Genomic DNA, 22,950 nt, shown 5'->3' with positions numbered 1-22,950 from the left:
GCCTCTCTGTCAGCTACTGCCTCCAGGTTCTTGCCCTGTTTGAGTTCCTGTCCTGGCTTTCTTCAGTGATGGACCACAATGGGGAAATGTAAGGCAAATAAAACCTTTCCTCCTCAGGCTGCTTTGGTCATGGAGTTCATCCCAGCAGCAGAAATGCTAAGATAAATTTCAACATTAGTTTTGGATAGGGCACTCAAACTACAACAGTGTGACTTTAGTAAGGTTAATGTCGCATGTTGATTATAATTGTTCTATTAGTTAATCTTGGGAGAGAAAAAGAACAGGATGTGGGGGTCTGGGTTTTTTATTAGGAAGGTGCATCGAGGAAAAGAAGAAAAGCAAATGAATGAAGTAACAGCACACCAATAGGCTTTGTGACACCGCCGCACACATTCACATCACCCCGGAAGACAACCAACAAGTCACTCAACAGGCATGTTCACATGACACAAGAACTTTACAAGAAGTGGTCCAAGGTGGAGTTTGCCCTCCTATTTGTCGAGCTCCATGCCAAGAAGAAACCAACACCCAGTCAACTCCTTGCTACATGATCAGGATCCAAAGAAGTCCCTCAACCTTCATGTCTTACATCGAAAAGGTTCTGTCTATCCAAATTGAAACAGATACGGGAAATCCCGTGACTGTGGGGCACCAACCAAGAAAGAAAGCAGGAGGCACCATGATCTGAAAAGCCACATGAGGATTGTAGTACAGGTCCACCAAACATTATCCAGGGTCAAGCGCTCAGAATCCACTTTCTCCCCAAAGACCTGGCATTTCTCAGACCAGGGAGATTCCATGCAATACAGAAAGATTCTCCCAAGACCCTGCCTTGCTTTACGAAGTCTTCTGAGGTGATGGCTCTGGTCCAAGATATACATTCTCCTTTTACATTATCTTGGAGGCTTCTGGGCATCTGTCCAGGCTACTATTTTTCTGTTTCCCAAAGCTAAATTGCTATTTCTAGGTATAGACAGGAACACTTCAGTGAATTGTTTAGCTTGGTTTGTTTTCAGAAGCTCTTATCTATCTTCCTGGTTGTACATCTATTCAGGGAACTCGTGCCAAAAACTGGCCATCATTGTCCTTTCACCCAGCCTCCTGGCTGACTGTTGCTAATTAAGTATTTCAGTCAGCTCTAGCCTCATGACAGATGAGCTAAAGCCACATAAGCACTGGTATGACCTTGCTTTTAAAACAAATGACTGACCACAACTTTGAAATTACTTTCTCCATCTGCTCCTCCATAATAAGGCTAAATATCAAGAGACCTCACAAATGTCCAGGGGTCATTCACTTTTCAACCAGAAAAAAAGCTGCATTAACCAAACTTTTCCAGGCTTTGGTCTACTCTGGTAATTGCTGTGCGTTTGCCATTTAACTCCTACTTGATGGAGCAAGCCTACCTGTTGTCCTGCCACTCATTTGAAAGGTTTAATGTTGACATCCATCTATCCAAATCACATCTTCCAAATCAGACTTATTCATACAAAATGGGCAGAGATTCACGAGCATTTCAGATTTATCTGCCATTCTCATTCATTTCCTGTTGTAATGCCAATCATTAGCTTTGGAAATTGTTTAAATATATTCTTTTTATTTATTTGTGTGTGGGATGACCTGTGTGTGCAGGTGTCCTTGGAGGTCAGAAGAGGCCACCAGATTCCCTGGAGTTAGAGTTACAGACATCTGTGACCTGCCTGACCTGGTTGCTGGGAACTGAACTCAGGTCCTCCAGAATGTCAGCAAATTCTCTTAACTCCTGAGCCATCTCTCCAGCCCCACCTTAGAAATTTTAAATTAAGAAAATACTTTCACGTCTCAAACAGATGCAGAGACCCCATAGCCAACATTCGGCAGAGCTTGGGGAATCCTGCAGAAGAGGGGAGAAAGGATTGTGGGAGTCAGAGGGATCAAGGACACCACAAGAAAACCACACAGGATCAACTAATCTGGGCCCATAGAAGCTCAGAGAGACTGAACTGCCAACCAGGGAGCCTGCATAGGTCTGACGTAGGCCCTCTGTGCATGTGTTAGAGTTGTGTAGCTTGGCCTTCTTGTGGGTCTCCTAACAGTGGGCGCAGAAGCTGTCTTTTGACTCTGTTGCCTGCCTTTGGGACCCTTTCCTCCCACTGGGTTGCCTCATCTAGCCTTAATAGGAGAGGAGGTGCCTAGAGTTGCTGTAACTTGATATGCCATGGCTGGTTGAGGCCTAGGGCAGTGAGGTGGAAGTGGGTTGGTGGTGGGGAGAGACCAGGAGGAGAGGAAGGAGGGAAACTGCAGTTGAGATGTACAAAAACAAATTAAAAAATAAATACTTTCCTGTTTCAAATCCACTAGACAAGAAAGGTCCAAGAACATTGAGTGGATTGGTTTTGGTTTTGTCTTGTCTCTTGACAAGATCTCCTGCATCCCAGACTGGCTTCAAACCAGTGGTAACCCTCAACTTCTGGCCCACTCCTTTTCGCCTCAAGAGTCTTGTAATTCCTGAACGCACCACCACACCCAGGTGGTGCTGGGATCAAACCCAGAGCTTTTCAAATGCCGGGCAAGTGTTCTACCAACCGAGCCGCATGCTCAGTCTACACTGGGTGTTTTGAAGTTTACACTAAGTCAAGTGGCACCGAGTCTCTGAAGAAGAGCCCCTGCGAAAAGGAGCAACTCCATCACAGAGCTTACCCAGCAAGGGTTTTGTTTCCTTTCCTTTCCTTTTTTTTTTTTTTTTTTTTTTTTTTTTTTTGTGTGTGTGTGTGTGTGTGTGTGTGTCAGACTCTGCTTTGATCCGTTAGCCTTCATCGGTTTGGAGGGCTCACGAGATCCTCCGCTCATGTCATGTACATGCTCTGCTCAGTCACATCGTGTCGTTTATCAAAAGCGTCTGGCCTCCATCTACACCCTGGTTTAGTCTGAGCTATTCCTAAGAGGTCTGCCCTTGCAAGGAGACTGACTTGCTAGGTTATTCTTGAAATGTCTGATCAGGTGAGTGATTGACAGCTAATGCTCCACCCCAACCCCTTTTCTCCAGTATTTCCTTCTCCTCCGATAACAACTTTCTACTTTGTCCCACTGTACCCAAAAGTTTGTGTCTGATGATCTGGACACAAGATAGGACCTTCAGTGACAGTTAATGGACCCAACCTATAACTGCGATCATAGGCAACAGGACAGAGAAAATTTTGTAGGAATTACAGGCGCAGTACAGTCCTATTCGCTGTCAACCTACTGAGCCACCTGTATACCTCTTCCTGTGGAGCCACTGTGTGGAGCTCCTCACCCTAGCCCCACACTCTCCCACCCCAGGCACCCCGACCCACTTCCTGAATCTCCCCACAGCCCGGCATCGACAGAGAAAAGCAGCCTTCTACTTCAGCCTTCAAACTAGCATCTACCCTAGTCTCCCTTGGCAGGTCCACACCACTTTTAAAGCCATTTGACCAGTGCCACCAAGAACATGCACTTAGAAGCCATGGCCCCAAACCATGGATCCCTAAAGGATATTGAGAATGCTAAGGACGGCCACTCCAGAGCAGATCCTCTGTCCTTCTAAACATCTGTTTCCAGTTTTCCTTGTCACTCAGCTGAATACCATGGGCTCTTTCTGGCTGCTATTTTGGATTGGTCCTCGTTTTCACAGTGTCTATTGTGATTTCAATTAATCTTTCAGGCCAGCATGTGTAGCCATTCTTTGAATATAATTAAAGCAAAACAAAACCTTCTCTGAATTGATTTAATAGCCTGAAAAGGGAAAAAAAAAAAAAAAGAGTCCATGAAATTTTCTGAGGCGTCCAATAGCACTATCAAGTAAAGGCAGAATGGAGCCAAGAAAAACTTGAAAGGGTGAGAATTTGATCCAGAAAATAATTAAAAGCAATATGAAAGGAAGTCCTGAAAGTCCCCCCGAAAATTGGACTACGGCGAGAGGAGGTAGACAAAGGCGAGATCAGCTTTCTCGGCCGTGCAGAAGCAGCGACTGCCTCAGCTCTGAAACATCTCCAGGAATGTGGGTGGCTGAGCTCACACAGCCCAACACAACAGGCGGAGCTGCTAAGGGAGCTGGCTTCTAGAGGGCCAGGGACTTCGCTTTGTCTGCAGTAACAACAGAAGCTACCCCCATCAGGTCCCACCAACACGATCGCCCAAATGGGAGCTGAACAAGAAGGACGCCAACACACATGCCAAACTAGATGGGAGAAAATACCACAGAGGCCTCACCCCTACAGAGAGAAGCACAGGCAACTACGGAAAGCTTGGAGTTGGAGAATTGGCCTTCCCCAAGGAGCAGCATACCACTGGCTCTCCAGTATCAAATGCTTAGCTCTGAAAACACACATACAAGTAACATTATATGGACCCAACAAAAACGTTATATTTGGGAATACATATGCATATACAAATACATATATCTATGCAGTAACAATTGATGCAAAAAGAGGCCATGGACTTGAAGGAGAGTGGACAGGGGCATAGGAAGGGTCTTGAGGGAGGAAACAAAAAGGAAAAAAATGTTATAAATAAATTACAATGTCAAAAATATACAATAAAGAGAGAGAGAGGGAGGTGGTTTCTGGACAGACATAAAACATACCATTCTCACCAAAGCGGTATTTCAATGGGGTCTTATTCCCTCCTACCACCTCTCTCTCTCTTTCAAGACAGAGTCTCACTACATAGCCCAGACGGGCCTCAAACTCGTGGTAATCCTCCTGCCTCAGGCTCCAAAGTGTTGGGATTCCAGGCATTCATCACCGGGGCCATATAGTGTTATGGCTTAAACCCAGTGTTCCATGCATGTCAGGCAAGTGCTCTACCAACTGAACTAGATCCCCAGCCCCTAAATAATTTAACATTTTAATGTCAAAATGAAGTAGTTAAGGGTGTGGCTCAATGGTTGACTACTGACTTTAGTGTGCCCACTGTCCTGGATTCAGTTCCTAGTACTGAGAGAGAGAAAATTAAAAAGATACACGAGCTACTTTTCCTGCTGTTGTGATAAAAACAGCTTGACAAAAAGGTATTGTTAGGGGAAAGGGTTTACTTTGATGCATAGCTCCAGGGTGGAGTCATTGAGGCAGGAACCCAAGGCAACTGCAACACCGCACCCACAACTGGGATACAGGAACGAATGAGTCCTGGCGCTCCGCTCCCTTCGTCTTTTCCATTCAGTCCAGGACCCCAGGCTGTGGAATAGCACCGCCCACTTGCAGGCTGAATCTTCCTGCCTCATTTGATCTAATTTAGGCACTGTCTCACAGGCCTGCATAGAGGCTAGCCTGATCTAGATGAACTGTTATTAGCATGTCCAAAGGCCCATCACTTAGGTGATCGTAGCTCCTGTCCAGTTAACAACCAATGCTAACCATCACAAAAAGAGATAGAGAAACACGTGCTGGAGAGGGACAGCAGGTAGGAGAACGGGACCACCAGAGCCGGTGGTCGGCAATAATGATCCTTGAGGGGTGAGTGTGAATCAGAGGGAGGATAAGGGTTTCACAAAGAAACCTTTGGAACATAACCAAGTTTGACACGCTTGGGCACCTGGAGCCCACCGGTGTGGAAGAAGGTCCGAGAGGCAGGCGGGAGCCAGGGAAGGATTTGAGCTTTGTTCTGCACAGAACAGAAATAGATGTCAAAGGACTTAAGCAGCATTTTCACTGTGGACTCTGAAGTGATTGTAAGGCAGCATGATCATGAAAAGAAAAGGAGCTGAGAACTATCGTTCTAGGGAAATGGCAGTGGGGATGGAGAAGTGAGAGAACTCAGTAAGAATGCAAAGGGGTGGGCTGGACTCACTATTAAATAGGAACTCATATCCACTATTATATGTGCATTTCAGAGTAATGATCATTAAATCTACCTTAAGTGGAAATCTTTAGAGACAGGATAATGGACCCATGTTGGGGTCCAGGATAGATCCAGGATTAAATCCAGGATCAGTTCTAGATTCACACCAATACATTGTATGGCATAATTCTAGAAATGTTAATAGTCCAGGGCATTCAAAAAAATCAAGTCAAGGGCTATAGTGGCCCATGGCTTTAATCTCAGAATTTGGGATTAAAGGCAGAGGTAGGTGGGTCTCTGTGAGTTCGAGGGCAGCTGGTCTACAAAGTGAATCCAGGGCAGCTAGGGCTACATAGAGAAACCCTGTCACAAAAAAAGGAAGAAAGAAAGAAAGAAAGAAAGAAAGAAAGAAAGAAAGAAAGAAAGAAAGAAAGAAAGGAGGGAAGGAAGGAAGGAAGGAAGGAAGGAAGGAAGGAAGGTAGGTCAACATATTCCTACTGAGAACAATGATACTATTTTTTGCTTTCTTCTAAAATTTAACCCTATATGTTTCCATGATCTCATTGGTTATGACATCAAATATAATGACACTAATACTCCATGGCCCATGAGGAAGCCTATGTGCAATGTCTGAAACTGTTACTTCCTACTCACAGACCTCTGATAAAGTCAGAGCACAACAATAGTAACCGAAAATAAAATAGGATGATTGTAACAATGTGCTGCATCAAGAATTGCAAGACTGTGGTCTTTCTTTCTCTCCAGGCATCTTACTGTGCTTTCTCCCAGGCTTTAGACGTCCCTTTGCCATATGAGAACTGCTTCCAGCGTTACTGTGCTATTCAGTTTTTCCACGGCTGCAACAAATGCATGAGGACGTCAGCTGAAGGAAAAGGGCTCACTATTCCGATGATGTCAATCTGTCACAGCAGTGAGGATGTGGTCACTCACGTCACGGCTGCCAGAAGCAAAGACAGCACGCCTCTATTCTCAGGCTTTCTGGTTTTCCCCATTTCATTCCATCCAGCCCTCCAGCCTACAGTCACCACTCAACAGTCAGGGAGGATCTTTAGCCCTTACTTAATCTCCTCTGGAAATGCCCTTACAGACATGCTTTACCAGTCTCTTCCCAGTCCAACCAAGCTGACAACCAAAATCCACCATCATGCTAGTCTTGTACTTTGGAGATATTGTTACATGAATTAAGAATTATGTGAACACTGGGCTGGAGAGATGGCTCAGAGGTTAGGAACTGGCTGTTCTTCCAAAGGTCCTGCGTTCAGTTCTTAGCAACCACATGGTGGCTCACAACCATCTATAATGAGAGCTGGTGCCCTCTTCTGGTGCACAGGTATATGTGCAGGCAGAATGCTATATAAATAAGAAATAAATATTTTTTAAAAAAGAATATGTGAACACAAGAACTTCAGTTTCACAACAGTTGATTTAATAATTCAGTTACCAAGTAACTACCAGGTAGGGAATGCATACATTGTGGATACCCTGGATGAAAGGAAGATTCCCAGGATGCACAAGACAGAGTAGGACAGAGTAAGATTCCAACATACTACTCAAAAGTGTAATTTAAATTCTATGCATTTTTTAATTTCTATAATTTTCCATTTTAATATTTCTAGTAGAGTTAACTCTGAGGAACTAAAATCACAAAAAGCAAACTACTGTAATTCTGTGTTCTTAAAACCTCTAGCATTCTCTTAGCAGCTAAACCCAAGGTCACCTTGACTTTCATTCCCACACATCCTTTCCACATACACACACCCTCATCAATACTAAAATAAAAAGCAATAGTCTTCAGTTTCTCACATCATGCTTCCTCAGGTCAACACAGTGGCTTTCCTGCCAGCCAACAGCAATGCTAACCAAGCAAAAAGAGATGGAAGTTTATTCATATCTACTAAAGCAGCAGACTAAATCACATCTGTCCAAAGTCAGTTCAGTGCTGGCTAAACTGGGAGAAAGCCCCTTGTTGACAACTGTATCTCAAAATCACAGGCTTGTGAGAGCTTGGTTTCAAAAGCTCTGACTCCCAGAACTCTAAAGGAAAACTCAGAGGAAGCCAAACACAGCAGGAAATGTGGGCCCTGCAGGACCAAAACCAAAATGCATGACGCTCTGGGTCCTCCTCATAGTCACATGGGGGGACTAGTGAGCACCCTTCCAGTGGACAGGAACCGGGCAAAGCTAAGCTGGTCTCAAAAGCGCACATCTCAGAACCAGCTTTTCCCTACTTTTCAAGTTCTGGTTTTGTTATCGTAATAGTTAGCAGGTATCCCTGTGGCTGGGGAATCAGCCTCATTCTAATTCTCAGGGAGCGACATCTTCCAATTTGTTACATCCTTTCTCCAGAGAATTTATCACAATAAACTGTGTATCACAAGTTTGTCCTATTTACTGAGAGCGAGATTCCGTTGATCGGCTGTTGTGAGGTTACACTGTGTTTTACAGGTAGAGTGCTGGGTAACCCTAACATAGAGTTATATACTGCTTCAAGTTTTCATTTTTTCCCCTATTTAGTAATCTTAAGAAATATTTAACAAGAATTATATTGCCTATGGCTACTGTAATTTCAAAACGTGTAAGTTTTGCTTTCCAACAAAATAAATTGTCACTTGGCAATCATATCCATAAAAACCAAACTATTTGGAACATCTATTCCCCTGACATATTCATCAAGTCTACCAAATAATTTTTACTCACAAATGACACCAAATATTCATATTCTAAACTTTTTCTTTTTTTTTTTAATATGGAATTTCCATTTTCGGTCCCAAGACTTAATTTCATTTAGTCGTGGTACTTACATTTCACTAAGTGAATCCAGAGACCAAGTGGTCAAAGGTCTGTTTAAATACACAGAATGCGACATAAATATTTCCACGACCACTTGATTTACCCTAGCTCTCGCTCCCCTCCCTTTGTGCCCCAAACAATTCCTTCACAAATCCCCGAATTTAATCCAGGAACACTGATTATTTCTAACACAGAGGCATGACTAAGCAAAAACAAACCAAGCGTTATTTCAAAAGAAAAAGCCACACAGAAACTAACACTGGAGAATGAAAGTAAATAGCCAGAATGAGACGTGCCGCGGGTGGGCATGTGCTGGTCAGGGGACAACCCGGTGGGAGACGGCCCTTTCTCCATCTTGTGCATTCCGGGGATCAGCCGCGGGCTGTCAGGCCAGCTTACTGGCCCTGCACGCTCATTCTCTAATGAACCTGCAAACCTTTTTTCCAGAAGGTTTACCACACCAGCGTGGCACCGGTGACCCACTTTCTCACACCCTTGCCCGCCGCCTTCGGTGGTGTCACTAGCTTTAATTGTAGCCGTTCTCTGAGGCAGATGTCAATATCTCACGGAGGCTTGATTTATTTGCATTTCCTTAACAGCCTGGCATGGGCTGCCCTATAGAACAAAGGAAACTCTGTGGGGTCCATGAAGCAGCTTGAGGTGTGGAGGTTTTCCAGTGGTGCTCAGTATACTCAGAGGGGGTTTAAGGATGAAGCGAGTGAGTCAGAGAAGAGATGTGGCTGGGCTGGTGTAGATGAAGGCGAAAGGGTCTGGGAGACATGATGACTTCAGGAAGAGCAGGGGAACAGATCTCAGCTACGACTGGGAAGGAATGAAGCTCTGCGGGCACGCTGAGTTTAAAGATCTTAATGAACATTCTCTTCACGTTCTCTAATCCACCTCAACGGGGAGCAGGATGAAGAAAAGAAGGAAGGAAGAACAGAAGGGAGCGAGACCTGAGTCTAATTTATCTTTCTAGAGGGTGCAGTAATATCCCCATGTGGACGTGTTAAGAACTTCAGGGTTGATTCAAACATTATCCTAAAATTACTCATGCAGCACCACGGATGCCATGATGGAAGTACCACGTAGGCCCAGGAAACGAGCACACAGGCATGGGGCTCGTGGACCATGCCTACAGAGGAACAGGCCCAGAACCGCCGAGACGGAGCATGTTCAAACTCCGGAAACCTCAAACTCAAGGTTTAACATGTCATTCTGAGAATGGAAGGTGTGGGATAAAGCTCTCTCCTGTTTCTCTGCCTGCCTATGGAGCACGCCACACGACCCCCAAGTGGCTGCCGGCGGTCAGTCACTCCTCAATCGTTATCTTTCCCCACGCAAACAGAGTATCGCCAGCGTCCTCAGTCCCAGCTCCTGACCACCTCCATCCTCAAAGCCCCGCCCCACTGCCCAAGGTTTCTAAGTCCCTGTTTCCCCCGTAATAAAGTGGGAAGCATCAGCTAACTTAGACGGGCTGTTTACTCTGTGCTGTAACTCTGGGGGTGGGGTGGGGGGCGGGGAGGTCCTCCCTGAAGAATTCGTCGCTGGAGAACCACGGCAGAACCCACGCACAGTCACCGTTGGAGCTTGCCAGACCCCTGTGAGCTTCTGCTCTTCAGGTCACTGCTCCTCTGAGGGAGCGAGCTATCGGCTGTTCCCAGAGCAGCCCTTCCATTCACTCTAGTCAGGTCGGGCCTCTTGTCAGTTTTGGAGCCCCGCGCTTCCCGCTGCCAACTGGCCTGGTACCGGCAGCCCAGCTGAAAGAAGTGTAACACCTCTTGTGGAAAAAAAAAATTTCTCCCACACCCCCAACTGGACAGAAAATCTTGTGGCATGGACCTCACACAGACACACATACATACATTCACACATACACATACACACACGCGGAGACCCACATACATATATGCGCAGAGAAACACACATTCATACATACATATGCGCTTACACAGACACACACATACAAGCACACACAAATTCATACACTCAGAGCTTTCACAGAAACAAAAGAGCAAACAAAAGTCTTTGGGGATTCAGTGAGAAGATTCCTGTTGAGCGCTTAGTTTATACGTGATACTGAAGGGACGATGGACATCAGTATCGCCCACAGAGGTAAATATTCATATTAATAAGCCAAGTAGAGAACTAGCGAAGTTCCCATAACAGAAGTGGTGTGATAAATTCAGAAACAACATAACCCAGATCTCCCACTCCTCCACAGTGAGCCAGATTTCAACTACTCTGCCTCACTGAGAGACTTAGACTCCAATGCACATTTGATTATCTTATTCATTGGACGCGATTTCCATAACTTCAATAAAACTGTGACTGAAATGAGAGAGCACTGAAGAGGTATTACAGACTCTTGACTTTGCCTTATGTAGTGTTTTTGACGAGCTGTACGAACACGAAACCATCAGCGAGCAAGATGAAACACCACGAAGTCAGGCCCACCTGCTCCCCCAGAACATCAGCGCTAGAACAAAACCAAAAACATCATGAGAATTCAGTGTGTCTTTGGACAGAAACTGGAGTGCTTGTTCTCAGTCGTAAGCAGAATGGAATTTCACGGCCATAGACGGGTATAACAAGGAGGCAGCGTGATCTTGTGTGGGGAAAAAAAACAGTAAAGCTGCAGGTCCAGCAGCAGGTTCTGAAATTGCTCTGTCAAAGCTGAAAAGGCAGGTGTATTAAGACAGTGGGAGAAAGATTTCTACTGTGACTAGAATGGTTGAGAACCATCATTATGGAGAACAATCACTGTGATGCAGTGATTGAAAGTGTTAAGTACCAGCACCTTAGCAAGGCATCCAACACTATGCAGAATGACAGAGGGATCTGTAGGGCATGGTCGGACAAGTCTCCAAGGCACCTCAGTGGACCTCCTTGGTCCTCTTTAGCCAGAGAGCTTTATGTGGCTAAAACAAGATTGCATCCAACTATGATCACCAGCCAGAATAAAATCTAGGATGTGCCTAGAGGAACCAGGGATACACACTGACAAAACTTTTAGCTTGGTCTAAAACTTGGCATCATCTCATTCTTTGGGAAATCATAAGCCACAGCCAGGTTCTGTGACGTCGCTGAGTCCTCACTAACCTGGTCTCATCAGGTTGTTGGTGACTTTGTGAAAGTGATTCAGGCTCATAGTTTGCTTCGCTTCACATAATTGAAGTAAACAGTCTTATTTAGGATAGGTTCACAGTCAGACTATGCAGGTGACTCTAGTCAGTCTGGCTAAAAGGACTCCTTATAACCACTGACATGGAGGTTAAGTCTCCAGAAAAGCAAACGACGTTTAGATGAAGGAAAATTAAAGGCTGACTGAAGGAAGTATCATTGGTTTGCACCAACAAATGTGCTAGCCAAACGGCCATGGCGGCCTGTGAGACTAAAAAGCATCTTCTTGATCCCCAAATGCAAACTGACAAACCTTCTGACCAGACATAACTCGTCTGTAAATGAATGACTGCCAACAAAGACCTGCCAGGCAGAGGTGTTGGCACCAGAAGAGACACCCGCAAACAGAAGCCAACATGGCAGCAAGTGGGCACCTGGATCATTTCTCCACAGAAGGGTACCAACAAAGTTGCTTCCTAGAAAGGAGCAGGGTGTTTTCAGGCTTGGGAGGCAAGTATGTGGTCCCAAATACTGTGCCTCTCCCCTTGAACCTGGCCTTCACAGTAGAAGCCAGACAAAGAGAGAAACAGCCCTCAAATCAATGCTAGGGATTGTCAGGCAGGATACCCAGGATATCATGCACGTCAAGCACCAAGATGATTATCACAGAGATTAACAATATGGCAAACCAAGACTCGACAGCTAGAGCCCCATAAAGGAACTCAGCGTTTTGCCCATTGGTTTTATCCAATGAGAACTAAGATACATTGAGTCATTTTTTTAAATCTTCCAAAAATACTATTATTATGATTATTACACCATTTTTATCCTTTTAAAAATTAATTTACAAACATGACTTTTTCCTTTTTCCGCCTCTCTTTCAGTGCAATAACAGTTAAATCCTAGGTCTTAACCAATAACCTGTATATGCAATAAAAAAAAAAGGAATGCTACAGAAGGGGAGCTAGCAGTCTAGTACAGTCAACTCTCTTACTGAATATCAAAGCATTTTTAAAGTCCTACACCGAAGCTGTGACGTTCAAACAATAGGCTTACATATAGTTGCATATGGAGGGATGTTTTCATTTTTCAATTTAACATATCTGGGTTCTACATGGAAGATTCAGCCCGGACTTCTTTGAAACGTGGTCTTGTCCAACTAAATCTAAGATGCAGAGTTTAGAAGCACGTACGCCAATGTTTACACAGTGTTTGTTGTTTTCCATTTTTCAACACAATTATGTTCACTGTGCAGGTGTGATTATGCACACTCTTATTCTCATCCTTAGGTTGACAAAACTTTTCCCTATGTTTGAAGGATCGTGGACAAAAATGGCCACAGGCACGTAGGTGTGTGTGGTAGAGTTGCAAAGCCTTCATCTGTGTAAATGTATCCACGCAGTCACTCTGTTTCCTTCAACTGTGTTTATTGCTCATTCCTTAGCACAAACTATCCCATTGTTTTTTATTAATAAGTAAATATGTTTGAATGTTACAGAACGTAAAGAGAAGTTAAAGGAACCATTTTCTTTAGCTGCGAACTCCCTCCAGTCATTTACTCCTGTCACTTCTGTGAAGTCCTCGAGGCCTCACAGGCTGAGTCAGTGAGTGAGTCTGGAGCCAGCTTCTCTCTGACCCTGGCTCGCCTCTGCTGCTTGCTGCTCCCAGTTCTAAAACACAGGCTTAGAAGGTAGTCCGCAACGCCACCTTGCTGGAAACAGAGCGTGGTTAACAGAATTGGCCCCCGGAGAGATGTAAAATCTGCCTTGATTTTGGCTAATGTTACATAATCACCAATGAACTGACCATTTTCTTCTTTAAACTTTGGATCTGATTTGAAAATATTTGGAAGTGAAAGCAAAGTTCCTGTAGCAGAGCTTCCCTCCTGAAATAAACAGTAGGTTTGGAACTACACTCCAGAAGTCATTCAGAGCAAAAGGACTGTAAAGCATTAAAGGGTTTTTGTTTTTTTTTTTATTAGCCAATAATATAAAATAGCAAGGGCTGTCTTCTGATTGTGGAATGAGATGGAACATGATAAATGCTGTTCTCCGCAACATGTCAGAGAAGTGGAGTGTCCCCTCTGCCAAGACGAGGAATTGTCTGGAAATGATGCATGGTGAGCAAATTTATAGCCTCCCCAACTGCTCTTCAGCAGTTAGTCTGAAGGAGCTACTCTTGGCAATCCAAGAAGTCTGGCTTTAAGTGGATTTAACAGCACCGCACAGTCCCAGCACAGCCCTCCCTGAACCTTTCCCATCTGGCGGCGAGCACAATGCTTTCGATTTAAAGACCGTCTTGACTCTGTTCTCTTCCGAGTCCGTTTACAATTCACTCATTGACTCTTTGCAAATCCCCCAGCTTCCTCACTGCTGCTTTTCCAGAAGGCAGTTTAAATGTTTGCAGATTAGTAATCTGCCCAGTACCTGCTGTTGAGCCAAGGTTTGACTAAAGCAGTCATTGTTAGGAGGCAGCGAACAGAGTGGCTTAGGGATTCGTCCTTAGAGAAGAAAGTCAATAAAAGTGAATATACAATTGTGCTTGGACATCCATGGAAGCAGGCAGCTTTGTGAGATCATTTACGGGGGGGTTCCACTGGAAATCGGGGAAAGCAGCAAGTTCCCCGAGGAAAAATGACTGATAGGAAAGAGAGCTCATTAAAACCGTGCTGGGATTGGGCAAAGGTAGCTTGGTGAAGTTTTTTGTTTTGGTTGTTGTTGGTTTAGTTTGGTTTTGGTTTTTCGAGACAGGTTTCTCTGCGTAGCCTTGGCTGTCCTGGACTTGGTAGGCCAGGCTGGCCTCGAACTCACAGTGATCTGCCTGCCTCTGCCTTCCAGAGTGCTGGGATGACAGGCATGCATGACACCCAGCTCTTGGTGAAGTTTTTAAAGGTAATCTATTAAACCTTCCGGAAGGAGAATCAAGCTCAACACAAAGGAACCATTTCCCAGATCCTCTACCCCACCCCCAACGTTGTTGGCATCTGTGTTGGGCAAGAGATATTTCAGTCTTAGTGCCTGCCTGGAGGAACTTAGCACAAAGAGGAATCTAACAATATGTGCAGAGATAAAGGGTATTCTGCAACCTTGGTGCCATTACTTAGTTCCCAGCAATTCTGTTCGGGCTGTCAGCGCCTTGTGAGTTTCGTTGGGAAGCCCTGGTCTCCCGCAGGCTGGTCATCACCATGCAACTGACAAAACAGAGCACTTGGATCTGAGAAATTGAAGACCCACTTACCGCAGGCGATGGATGACTTCTCCGGGTGCTTCCCAGGAGATCTTGCCGTGGCTGCCCCCCTCTGCCCCCGCTCTGATGTCATCTTCCATCCACTGTTCTAGACCAGGGTTTCTCGAGCTTTAGTGTGCTTTCAAATTACCTGACGATTCCTGATCAAATGGGAGCCCTTCAAGTCTTTCAAGCCAACCGACACACTGCCTTATCCTTGTTGCACACAATCCAAATTATTCCACCTTCCTTTATAGGTGGACTAAGGGAGTGAATGTGCTGATGGTGATGAGCAGGTTTGCTCTCGTGAGCCGTTTACGAGTGCTGTCCTCGAAGGAGTCCGAAGCTTTCTAAGAAAGCGGCAATTGGTTAGTAATGTCTGCCCTGTGTATGAGAGGGGAGAGACCCGGCAGACACCATTAAAAATCCTATGCAGTGCGTGGAGTGGTGGTTCAGTAATTAAGGGCACTCGCTGCTCTTCCAGGACTGGAATTTTGCTTCCCAGCCCTTATGTCCCAACAGCCTTTAACTCCAGCTCTACAGGATCCAACGCCCTCTTCTGGCCTCCACAGGCACACACACACACACACACACACACACACACACACACGCACACAAACTTGTAAATTAAAAATGAGTCTTTTTAAAAGTCCTTCATGGGAACTTTCTAAATGTCTTAATCTTCGTGGATCTCTGGATTTTAGAAAAACGTTAGACCTGTTGGATGATGAAACCAAGCCAGCCCCAACCCCATAGTCACATCTGTGTGTTCAGACGATGAGCATGACAGCAACCATTGTTACGAGCAGACTCTGGAGTTCAGGTTTTCTCTAGAGAAGCTTTGAACACAACACATACTTCTGGCTTGCTGGCCCCTACCAGCGGTGTTACAGCTTTGCCTTGCGGTCAGGAGAGAAGGGATGTGTCATCTATCACATTGCCAGTATCTCCAAAGGCTGCTGTGAAATAAATTAGTTGGATTTCAATGGGACATGGAAGAGATCCAGGCCGAACATGAGGAAGTTGTTGAAATATGGGATGGGTTCCTCCCTTCTGAATCTCACCCCCCCCCCCACTCCTTGTTCTTGTTCTTATTCAATTCAATTTAATGCCTCCTAAGATCCAGCGGAAACCAGTCGCTTAAATGTCTGGAGTTAAGGCACATCCATTTGATGGACACTTTTACAGCCAAAAGGTTGTCAATCAAAATGTGAGGTAATGATGATATCAAATACTCATGATCTAAGGTAGGAAGAAAACAGAATGTGAACCCGTGAAGTGAAAATAGTCTCCAAATGCTCTTATTTTGAAAGAATTAGTCTATTTATAGAAGCAGTGTTCCTTAACTTTCTGAGTTTGCTATAATAATCACAAAGCAATAAGTCACAAAGAATTTATATGGTTTAAGTGAATATCATTAATGATGGAATTAACACAAACTAGAAATGTGGGCTCACTTATAACCTTATTACTAGCATTTCACATGCTAATTTATTAGCATAACTATATTTCAAGCTTTAAAGTAAAAGAATATTTCTATATTGTGTATTGGACTGTGAATCTCAAAGGGAAATAGATGGGTCTACAATTAAATGGCATTATATTAACTCAAAACAGTTACAGAACTTCAAAAAAATCCAATATGATGAATACGTCCTCCCCGCCCCAAAAAAAATTTAAAGAAGAATTTTCCAAAGAGTTGGCCCCACGGTTTTTAGCTGATTATTTATATAGAACAAAACAGCGGCAGATTCAGCCATGAATGAGAAGACAGCATAAGCGTAAAGGAAAAGTAAGACTTCCATTATATAGGCTCACATATTCCAAAATATAAGTCAAACTGTAAGTCAAACACAGATGCCAAGCAGAGGTGTGCTTGGGCCCGTGGGTGGAAATGTCAATCCGTGCAATAGTAGACGAGCCAGTAAAGGTCTCCGAGCTTCAGCATCTTAACCTGTAGACTGGACACGATACACCTGCCTTCCTGGGTGTTTGAGAAGAACAAGTTAACACTGACTGAAAGTGAGCGTTCACTACAGTGGGGGGGGGCAGGGCACCGAGTCTCCCGGATTCGTGTACATGCCATGACCATGGGGTCACTGAAATCGCCACCAAACTGATGCTGGCAGACTGTATCGGGTGAGTCACTGGAGCTCTGTGGCCCTGTAAGGCGAGCAGTGTGGGACAGACAAGGGCATCTAGCACCGGCTCCCTGCACGTGATCCCAACATCCAGCTTCAGACAGACAGCTCTTTTACCTGTAGCCAAAATTCTGAAGGGGTCCCGGCATAGCACTCACCTCTCCTCCTTCCGTCTCAAACTGGAAGAGCACTCTGTATCAATGCTGCCAGCCCCTGACCCCAGCTCTTGTAACTTGTCCACTTTTTACATTGTCATCAAACCCTCAACTGCCTGTCTCTATAAACTGGTGATGGCTAGCAACTGATACAAAATGTCCTGCTCCTATTTGGTTGTTCATATTTCTTTCAATTCTGATCAAAGCCATCTTTAAATGGTGTTAGAATGAGCAACAGATATCAATATGATACATTTATATTTTACAAAAAAAAACAGTTTATATTTGGTCCATATGTGGTTTAACCTAAATAACCCTCAGAGTTAATGTAGCTCAGCCTTGGGTATGAATTACATTCAAATGAAACACAAATGTGACTACATGGACTTTAGGTACTACTGTCACTATCTGTGTGTATTTTCAGACAGATCATCTAAGAGTTTTATATAGGTACCAAGGAAAAATTTATCTGAACATTATCTTTAGGCATCAGTAGTTGTCTTTGAAATTCTACACCAAGGATAACTACTAAAAATGTTCTCAGTCTCTCCGTCTCTCTGTCTCCCTTAATCTCTCTTTGTCTCTGTGTCTCATCATGGGTAGAGGGCATATCTCATCACAATTCTACTCTTTGCTGACTTTTTCTGCTTGTCTCTGAGCCCTTTCCCCCTATTCCCACGAGGATGTGACCACCAAGACTTACCATCTCTGTAGGCACTGGCTGGGGGATTTTATGTAGAGAACTGCCAGCCCCATGTCACCGGGTCCTCTCTCAATCCCCTGGGAATAAAGCAAATACCGTCTAGGAATGTGTCTGGCTTTTCTTCCATATATAAACATCACGGAAAATCCTGATGAATAAAATTTTTCTCTTCACCTTGGTAAGAACATTTTCTGGTCTCAGGTATCCTTGCCTGAGGGGGGAAAAGCCTCAGCCTTTGTACCTCAAACCTCTAGTCTAAACAACTCTGAGGAAACACGTCGCTAAACGTAAACATTGCCCAGGAGGAAGTGGGCCATCTCCCTTGGAGAGAAGACCCAATCTGAAGACAGAGCAGAAGTCATACCAGATGTCACACTAATGAATGGCATCGGGCTCGGGGTTTATTTATCTTACAGAATAGTTTGTACATGGAAGAAAAATCAAGATGTTGTCTTTTCCTTTCTAGAAACAAAGAGACAGACATAAACATTTTTAAGTGGACAGCAAACAACTTACTAAATCAAGATAACACGGCAAATCCGTGGCCCACTCTATGGATAAAAGTACTAAAAAGAATATCAGACTCAGACTGGTTGCTTTCTTTATGAAGTTTGGACTGAAAGTCATTATGTCCTACGTATTCACCCCCAGAGTTCAGTTCTATTACACGGAATGGGGAATAATTACATGAAATTGCAGGATAGGCCCCAGCCAAGAATAATCTCATCAATTTTCAACGTCACTCTCACAACACAAAGCATAAAGGAAAAGAGAGCCGTAGAACTGTATAGACTTTTTCTCAAGGTCTAAGTGTCCATCAAACACATAGAAGATGACCCTACGTTTCTTACAAAGGGCAAACTCAACAATCAAGAGAGTGAAGGTGCTGACCAGAACAGCAGGCCAGAGGAACTTGATAAGCCAACAGCCTCAGGAGCCAGTCATGAAGGACCAAGATGGACAGCCCTCCTTTCAACCAGGAACCAGGTTGTATGCTCAAACAGTTTCAGCTACAAGGTAGGCTGAGCCAGAAGGATCACTGGAACTCTGGAGTTCAAAACCACCAGAGAAACAGAAAACCTTTGTTTCAAACAGAAAGAAAGAAGAAAGGAGAGAAAGGAAGAAAGAAGCTGAAAATTGTCCTTTCTCCTCTAAATCTAAATTTAAAGGAGAAATTGTAAGATATCTGTTGGCTCTTTAATGACGGGGAGAGAAAAGAGAGGTAATCCAGTTTGAGACCTGTAGGTCTGTGATACTTATAATGCATGGGGAGCTCACTCTGTGAGCCATTGTCTGGGCTACAAGGTCACCACAAAGGTCATCCCTAGAAGACTTACCATGCCAAGAATTTCTACCAGACAGAACAATGCACAGAGGTTGCCTGCACCCCACGTCTTCAACTTACACAAATAGTCTCAAGCAGGGCAACCCTACAAAACAAGAGAACCCTTCCCTTTCAGTTCCCCGAGGCTTGAAGGGAGAAGCGCAGGGGAAGCGTGATATTAAATTTGATGGATGTGATTAATAATGAGAGCTGTGATCAGGCTAAGGGGGGGGATCCGCAGCACAGATGGTGCCCACCTTTCCTCTGAGGAGCGCAGAAAACCACAGAAGTGGAGCAGGACTGAGGTTGCCCCTCTACCCAAGCCTTTAAAGGGCCCTCTGACTGGAAGAGTAGTATTGTGGTTAACGCCTGGCCTCTGGCTTCAGAAAGCTCCCTCTGGGTGACATTTCCTCACTTAGAATTGTCTTCATCCTTACTAGATTGAGTCGTCTCATCTCCTGCTAAGAATGGGATTGTGTGAGGATTCAATGAGATAGCACATATGAAGGACTTAGCACAGTGCCTGGCAAGTAATTTGCACGCAATAGATAGTGGCTTTGAGTATGTGCTCAAAGACCAACGTCAGCATGTGACACAGAGGCACGTGTTTACTGGGGCACTAGCCATAGCAGGCAAGCTAATGGGTCAGCCTAGGTGCCCACGGATGGATAAAGCAATGTGATTCACACACAGAAGAGTATCTATCGTTTAGCCATTAAGAAAAATGAAATTGCATAGTTTGCAAGGAAAAAAAAAATGGACAGAACTGGAGATCACCACCTTAAGCAAAATAAGCCAGACTCAGGAAGACAAACATTGCCTACTTTATCTCAGAAGCATAATCTAGAGATTTTTTTTTGGTAAGGCATGAAAGTAGAAAATATCTATTTTGGAAGAGGAGGAGGAGGAGCAGCTGGAGAAAAGGGTACAGGAGAGAGTATTTACTCCGATGTTGACTATAAATACAATAATTTAATATCACCCACTCACTTCTTCTAGAAGCCACCTCCCCCTCTGCCTCTCCTAAGAGGCCAAATTCAGACCAAAGTGGAAAAATCCAGTAAAATATAAAACCACATGAAGTCTGCTTTGTTCAGTTATTAACATCATTAATGTCAAATTATGCCACTTGGGCTGGGCTCCCATAGACTACCTAACAAAAACCTCAGCGGCATGAACAAAAAACATTTATTCAAGTTGTTGGGTAGGGTAGTCCTACTGACTCCCAAAACAATACAGGCTGTCAATCTTGCCCTCAGTTACCTCTTAAAGGTTGAAGATAAGTTTCTATTGCTGAAGTTACCATGCAGTTCAGACACAGAACTCAGATGACTCAAGCTGAATCTAAACTGCAAGCCTCCTTCTTCTGGTAGGGCTTCCACAGTCATGGAAAACTCTATGCATGCTGCCAAGAGAAAAAAAAAAAACAAACAATCAAAAGTCCTATCCAGCTGTGATTCCTATGAACCACAACAGTGACCAACATGGCAAGGTATCTCTAAAGGTGCAGTAGTGGTACTCATATCTTTGTAGTAACCAACAAGTGTCTAATTGGGCACTCAACAAAAGAAAAAATCATGCTTGGTGGTAGAAATCTAGTCAGCTACCCTGGGCTAGAAGTCACGGGTCTTAGAAGAGAACCTACTACCCCACCACTTGTGCTAGACCAGCATAATTACTAACTATATTCTAAAACTTACCCAATATTCACAGGTGATTGTAGCTCTCACCTCTCGTCAAAAGCATTTCATATATAGTTTCTCGTTCTATGAAATGCTTTTTTCTCTTTATATGAAAAATTATCTCCATTTTACAGCAAATGGAGATAATTAGAAAGAAAACCACAACTGATCACAGTGCAGAGATCAACAGATCATAGGAAGCCTACCCCCATCTACAACACAACTAAGAGTTAGGGAACACTGCAGAAGAGGGAGTGGAAAGATTGCAAGAGCCAGAGGGCCAGAAAGTTGGTTGTGAGACTACGTCTTCTCGAATGAGTGCCTACACAAGTCCTGGACAATAAGGGTAGCAACTGACATACTAACTCAGAAGCAGGAAGAAAACTCACAGAATCCCATCCTCAAGCAAAGAACCACAGATACTGTTTTTGTGCCCGTTGAGAAAGGGAAAATTAGCATCTCCCAGTGATGAACCCCCACTAAGTGGCCAATACAAAGTAGTCAGCACTGCAATCAGACACACACAAACAACAAAGACAGGGAGGTGTGTCTGTGTGTAAGAGAGAGAGAGATTAAATAAAAAGAGCCCATCAGTTTGAAAGGGAGTGGGAGGAACATTGGAGGGGTTAAAGTTAAGAAAGGGAAGTGGGGAAGTGATGTAATTACATTTCAGTTTTTAAACTGTATTTTTAAGTGGTTTAGGCATGACCCACGTACTCACTTGTCCCTTTTCCTTCCCCCACCCCTTATATTTCTAAGCTGCTCTGCAAAATCCCTCTTTCAGCTCAGAGAGTATTGCTCTTGTAGAATCCTGTCCACTCCGCTCTGGAACTATTTAATACTGTGCTGGCTATAAATGCAATGATTTGACCTCACCCACTCCCTCCTAGAAGCCATATCCCCTCTGCTCCTCACGATAAGCTAAAGTCAGACCAAGCTGGAAAAAATCAGGTAAAATACCAAAATGCTTGAAGTCAGCTGTTTGCAATTATGAACACAACACAACAATCACAGACCCAGCTTCTCTTGCAGGGAGCAGTGAACTTAAGGAGAAAATTGCATATGAAAATATTATAGCATGCAACAATAAGAATGAATTACCATACTCCACTTTTAGAGAAAAAAGAAAACAGGAGAAGAAAGGGGAAATATATACCCCAACCATGGGAATTGTGGCCCGAGCAAAACAGCATTAGCTGGAATGGAATGCTAAGATGCCAACGCATGGCTCGTTTGTAAAACTGAGCACTGTTCTGCTAATCAAGAGCAGCTGGAAGATGGGCTCTGAAGCAGATCGGGCCACGGGAAGGGGAAAATCTTAAGCTGCCTCAGAACTGCCTCCATCAGCCTGGCCTTGAACTAGCCGAGGACACAGGGTGGACTCTTTCCCTTCACTCCAGTTTTACTTTTATAAAGGGGCCAACTTGTCATGGGTCCTGGCCCCGGACCCCAACACGAACATACAAAGTCTGTGGGTCCAATTTTCCCCAGCTTTCCATCCAGCACTAATTACTAGGTGGCGTGGCTTGCTTGAATGGGAGGCTGTGCTCTGGCCTCAGACTGACAAGGCTGGCCGTGTGGCCTTGGACGGCTTGTTTCACGGTTTTCTTTCTAGACCTCCTCTCTCTGGCCATTGCTGGGCTTAAATAACTTAGCACACATAAGCTAGCTGTCACTACCCGCTAATCACTTAATAAATAAATAATAAGGGTTCGCTATTATTATTCTGGTTTCTCCGTCTTATTGGTCTGACTACTTCAAAGTTTAGGATTTTTGTTTTCAGGATTGAAGAACAATGGGAAACCGTAGCTGCAGACTGCAGATCTTGAGCCCTGGTACCCAGCCCATAATGAGCACTAATTAATAATCTTGAAAATGCTGCTGCAAATCTTGCCTTTGCACTACCGAAAGAGGGCCAAGGTCAGTGTTCTTAGGGAATGAAAAGTTTCCTTTCTGTGTCCTCAAGCGCTGGCCAGGCTTGTTTCTGAGAATTCCCCTCACCCTC

This window comes from Meriones unguiculatus, chromosome 7, assembly GCF_030254825.1.
Source record: "Meriones unguiculatus strain TT.TT164.6M chromosome 7, Bangor_MerUng_6.1, whole genome shotgun sequence".
Taxonomy (NCBI): Eukaryota; Metazoa; Chordata; class Mammalia; order Rodentia; family Muridae; genus Meriones; species Meriones unguiculatus.
The sequence above is the reverse complement of the archived record's forward strand: the minus strand, read 5'-3'. Positions refer to the sequence as shown.